This window comes from Procambarus clarkii, chromosome 40 (genome assembly GCF_040958095.1).
Source record: "Procambarus clarkii isolate CNS0578487 chromosome 40, FALCON_Pclarkii_2.0, whole genome shotgun sequence".
Classification (NCBI taxonomy): domain Eukaryota; kingdom Metazoa; phylum Arthropoda; class Malacostraca; order Decapoda; family Cambaridae; genus Procambarus; species Procambarus clarkii.
The window spans coordinates 12,901,109-12,907,568 of NC_091189.1; positions in this window are offsets into that span (position 1 = coordinate 12,901,109).

Genomic DNA, 6,460 nt, shown 5'->3' on the forward strand with positions numbered 1-6,460 from the left:
CCGGGGCTACTGTTGAGAGGCACTTTACACTGCGTAAGTGACCCCGGGGCACTGTTCAGAGGCACTTTACACTGCGTAAGTGACCCCGGGGCTACTGTTGAGAGGCACTTTACACTGCGTAAGTGACCCCGGGGCACTGTTGAGAGGCACTGTACACTGCGTAAGTGACCCCGGGGCACTGTTGAGAGGCACTTTACACTGCGTAAGTGACCCCGGGGCACTGTTCAGAGGCACTTTACACTGCGTAAGTGACCCCGGGGCACTGTTGAGAGGCACTGTACACTGCGTAAGTGACCCCGGGGCACTGTTCAGAGGCACTTTACACTGCGTAAGTGACCCCGGGGCACTGCATACGAGGGACCGTATATGGTGAGGGGGGAGACATTGTACGCTGCGTAAATGGCATTTCTGTTGCGTAAGAGAAACCTGGTACTGCGTGACTGTGTACTGCTTGAAGGACACACTGTACCGTGTTGTACTGGTGGTGGACAAGTGAAGGAAATTACACACACACACACACTCACACACACACACACACACACACACACACACACACACACACACACACACACACACACACACACACACACACACACACACACACACACACATACACACACTCACACACACACACACACACACACACACACACACACACACACACACACACACACACACACACACACACACACACACACACACACACACACACACGGACGCACACACACACACACACACACACACACACACACACACACACACACACACACACACACACACACACACACACACACACACACACACACACACACACAGACTAGAAAAAAACTTTTTTAGTGTCAGAGTGGTTGACAAATGGAATGCATTAGGCAGTGATGTGGTGGAGGCTGACTCCATACACAGTTTGAAGTGTAGATATGATAGAGCCCAATAGGCTCAGGAATCTGTACACCAGCTAATTGACAGTTGAGAGGCGGGACCAAAGAGCCAGAGCTCAACCCCCACAAGCACAACTCGGTGAGTACACACACAGACACACAAACACACAAACACACAGACACACAAACACACAAACACACAAACACACAAACACACAAACACACAGACACACAAACACACAGACACACAAACACACAGACACACAAACACACAGACACACAAACACACAAACACACAGACACACAAACACACAAACACACAAACACACAAACACACAAACACACAAACACACCCCTCACCCACACAACAGCAACAACAACCGGACTAAACACACAATTCCCTCGTCTCCCAACACGAGTCAGTCACTCATATAATTTCATTAAGCTGGGCGAATATTAATAAATATATCCGGGGATATACGGGCGTATATTCCCCCCCCCCCCCCGCCCCCGCCCCCCCCCCCCCCCCGGATTCAGTGTATAGTTTGGGCCGCGTATAGCTCATGGGAATAAATGAATAAGCGTAGATTTTGCTGCTGTTATAATACCGTGACAATATTTAAATTTCCATGGAGCGGATTATGCCGTGGATGTGTGGAGGCAATATGAGATTAGCGGATTGACTCGTGCCATGACCCAAGCCTCCAAATATATGTGTCTGGCTGGCTGGCTGGCTGGCTGGCTGGCTGGCTGGCTGGCTGGCTGGCTGCTCTGTGTTGGGGATTTGGGTTTTTAATCAAATGCCGCTGATATTTGCTGGCTTAATGCTTGTTTGGTGATTACTTTACTTGTCTTATGAAGGGAACGCTTTATATTATATATATATATATATATATATATATATATATATATATATATATATTATATTATATATATATATATATATATATATATATATATATATATATATATATATATATATATATATATATATATATATATATGTCGTACCTAGTAGCCAGAACTCACTTATCAGCCTACTATGCAAGGCCCAATTTGACTAATAAGCCAAGTTTTCATGAATTAATTGTTTTTCGACTACCTAACCTACCTAACCTAACCTAACCTAACTTTTTCGGCAACCTAACCTAACCTAACCTATAAAGATAGGTTAGGTTAGGTTAGGTAGGGTTGGTTAGGTTTGGTCATATATCTACGTTAATTTAAACTCCAATAAAAAAAAATTGACCTCATACATAATGAGATGGGTAGATTTATCACTTCATAAGAAAAAAAATAGAGAAATTAAATTAATTCAGGAAAAATTGGCTTATTAGGCAAATCGGGCCTTGCATAGTAGGCTGATAAGTGCGTTCTGGCTATTAGGTACGACATATATATATATATATATATATATATATACATATATATATATATATATATATGTCGTACCTAGTAGCCAGAACTCACTTCTCAGCCTACTATTCAAGGCCCGATTTGCCTAATAAGCCAAGTTTTCCTGAATTAATATATTTACTATAATTTTTTTCTTATGAAATGATAAAGCAACCCTTTTCTCTATGTATGAGGTCAATTTTTTTTTATTGGAGTTAAAATTAACGTAGATATATGACCGAACCTAACCAACCCTACCTAACCTAACCTAACCTATATTTATAGGTAAGGTTAGGTTAGGTAGCCAAAAAAAGCTAGGTTAGGTTAGGTTAGGTAGGTTAGGTAGACGAAAAAACATTAATTCATGAAAACTTGGCTTATTAGGCAAATCGGGCCTTGAATAGTAGGCTGAGAAGTGCGTTCTGGCTATTAGGTACGACATATATATATATATATATATATATATATATATATATATATATGTATATATATATATATATATATATATATATATATATATATATATATATATATATGCAAACAAGCTTTAATGGTCCCCAAGCCAATATGCAATGAAAACTCCACTCCCCATATATATATATATATATATATATATATATATATATATATATATATATATATATATATATATATATATATATATATATATATATATATATATATATATGCCAAACCATTTCCGTCTTGTCCAGGAATCGAACCTGGTATATCCCCGGTGTGCCCTGGTCTGTGTGTACGCCACAATGTTCACAAATGGCCCTCTTAATTAATGTTAAGCTTCTCTACAAGTCCCTCCTTCAAGAACACACGACCCAGCCACAGGTGTGAGGTTACACCGCCAAGGGGGTTGGTCACTTCCTCCCTCCACACCAATGTCGTCGCTCTTATCACCCAAAATATGGGAATTTATGGAGTGTACTTTGGCAACAGGCAGGCGACCAAAACATACTGACACTTCGACAATTATTCTTATTTGTTTTGTTAATGAATGGCTAATATCACACGAGAGTATTCAGTAGAACCTTAGAACCCTCACGGCTACAGGTAGCTGAGTGATAAGCAGTTCTATCTTCCTAACTTTAAAGCTATTACCCTCTCACTAATGACTTGTGAAAAATAAAAATAATAATAATAATAATAATAATGGTAATAATAATAATAAATTTCAAAATATCTATAATCCAATATTTTTATTAACAGGATTATTATAAAAGGAATAATAGTAATATTTAATATTAATGTATTACTGCCATATATATTTAACGCATAATTTAACTTTAACTAATAATACCTTTGTACACTGTGTAGTGTATTTTGGGATTTTGCGATGGTACTGTCACTATGGTACTATCGTACAGTGTCACTATGGTACTTGTATCACTACAATACTGTCACTACAGTACTGTATCACTACAATACTGTCACTACAGTACTGTGTCACTGCGTGTACGAAGATACTAATGTATGAAGGTCGTACACATCACACTCACACACTTTCAGTATTGTTTCATCTGTCGAACGAGGTGGTTGGGTGGGGTTATTTTCTTTACGATTGAAAAGTAAGTTGTATTTACATTTCTTTATTCTAAAAATAAATATCTATTCTATGTCTAACCGTCTATATGTCGCTAAGATGCCCCCTATGTAATAATACAGTATAATAATAATATATACAGTATAATACAGTATAATACAGGCATAATACAACACACTATGTAACCTGTAGTAGGCTGCTTTGTTTGTGAGTGGGACAGACGTGCGAGAGAGCGAGGAGTATGTATGTATGCCAGAATGTATGCCAGTATGTGAGGAGAGACGGGTCATCACTCTGATCATCAATCTGATGAAGAGCGTCGTCAAGGCCACGGGCAAAGCACAAACATCTTACAAGTATCTCGCTACAAAATGTCCCAAATTAAGTGATGGTAAGATAAAGGAAGGTGTTCTTACCCGCGTGAAGGAATGTCTTAAGCGGGAGGAGAGTGAGGGAGAGGAAATGGTGCAGGAACGCTCCTTACACAAGTACTCCCATGTAAATACGAAAAAAGTTCACATGGTTACTCCATAAGAGGTGGGACTTTGGGCTGGAACGCGCTCCACGTAAACCCAAACTGGCGAATGCGACGGAAATAGGCTCAAGTCCCGCCAGCATCAGTCCTTGGACCTATACTGTTCCTGATATATGTAAATGGCCTCCCAGAGGGTATAGACTCGTTCCTCTCAATGTTTGCTGGTGATGCAAAAATTATGAGGAGGATTAAGACAGAGGAAGATAGTATGAGGCTACAAGATGACCTAGACAAACTGAAGGAATGGTCCAACAAATGACTTAAAGTTCAACCCGAGTAAATTTAAGGTAATGAAACTATGGGGAGAAAATAGGAGGCCAGACACTGCATACCGAATGGGAGATGAAGTCTTTCCCGAAACGGACAGAGAGAGAGATCTGGGAGTTGATATCACACCAAACCTGTCTCATGAAGCCCACATCAAAAGAATAACATCTTCGGCGTATGCAAAGCTGGCTAACATCAGAATTGCCTTCAGGAACCTGTGTAAGGAATCATTCAGAACCTTATATACCATCGAAGAGGTGTTAGTCAGCTGTCACGGGCTGCTTCCTGGGGGTGGAGGCCTGGTCGAGGACCGGGCCGCGGGGACACTAAAGCCCTGAAATCATCTCAAGATAACCTCAAGATAACCACATATGTAAGACCAATCCTAGAGTATACAGCCCCAGCATGGAGTCCGTACGTTGTCAAGCACAAGACGTAGCTGGAAAAAGTTCAGAGGTATACCACTAGGCTAGTTCCAGAACTAAGAGGCATGAGTTACGAGGCAAAGCTCAGTGAACTGCACCTCATGTCGCTGGAAGACAGAAGAGCTCGGGGAGACTGAGTAGCTAAATCTAAAACAACTACAACATGATCACCACATACAAAATTCTCAGGTGAATTGGCAAGGTAGAACAGGGTGGATTATTTAACACGGGTGGTACACGCACAAGGGAACACAGGTGGAAGCTGAGTACCCAAATGAGCCACAGAGACTTTAGAAAGAAATTTTCAGTGTCAGAGTAGTTAATAAGTTGAATGCACTAGGAAGTGATGTGGTGGAGGCTGACTCCATACACAATTTCAAGTGTAGATATGATAGAGCCCAATAGGCTCAGGAACCTGTACACCTGTTGATTGACGGTTGAGAGGCGGGACCAAAGAGCCAGAGCTCAATCCCCGCAAGCACAATTAGGTGAGTATACACTCACACACACACACACACACACACACACACACACACACACACACACACACACACACACACACACACACACACACACACACACACACACACACACACACACCAGGGCTCACGAGGAATGAGGGAGGCACATGACCCATGTGATGTGACACATCTTGGTGTCATGTACAGATGTCTAACAAACTACAAAAGTGGGCAAACAAATAGTTACTAGAACTCAATCCCATCAAGTGTAAAGAAATAAAGATGGGAAAGGGAAAAGGGAGACCAGAGAGTATCTATACCATAAGGGGGAGGTAACTACAGGAGCCCGGGAGAGAAAATGATTTGGGAGTTGATCTAATTCCAACACTATCTCCAGAAACACATACACAAGGTAACATCGGCGGCATATGAGATGCTGACAAACTTTAGAACGTTGTTTAGAAACCTTGCGGACTCTTTCAAGCCATTCTACACGGCCTTTGTTCGACCGGTACTGGAATATGCAGCACCGGCATGGAATCCGCACCTTGTGAAGCATAAAGCAAAATTGAAAAGATACGAAGGTTTGGAAGAAGATCAGTGCCGGCGTTAAGAAGACTAAGCCATGAGGACAGGTCAAGGGAACTAAGCCTCACAACCCTGGAGGAGAGAAGAAACAAAGAGGAAATGATCGCAACATACAAGATACTGAAGGTAATTGACAAGGTGGACAAGGGCAGCTTCGTTAGAGTGAGAGAAAATAGGACGAGAGAACAAAGGTGGAAACTGGAAACAAAGGCTAATTGAAGAAGTGTAATGAAATACTTGTAACCAATCAACTAGTGGAATGAGCCGAAGGAAGTTGTGGGAGCCACTTCCATCCACAACCTTAAGGGACAAATTCTATAAAGAATTTGAACGTCAGAATAGTTCCATTATTACCC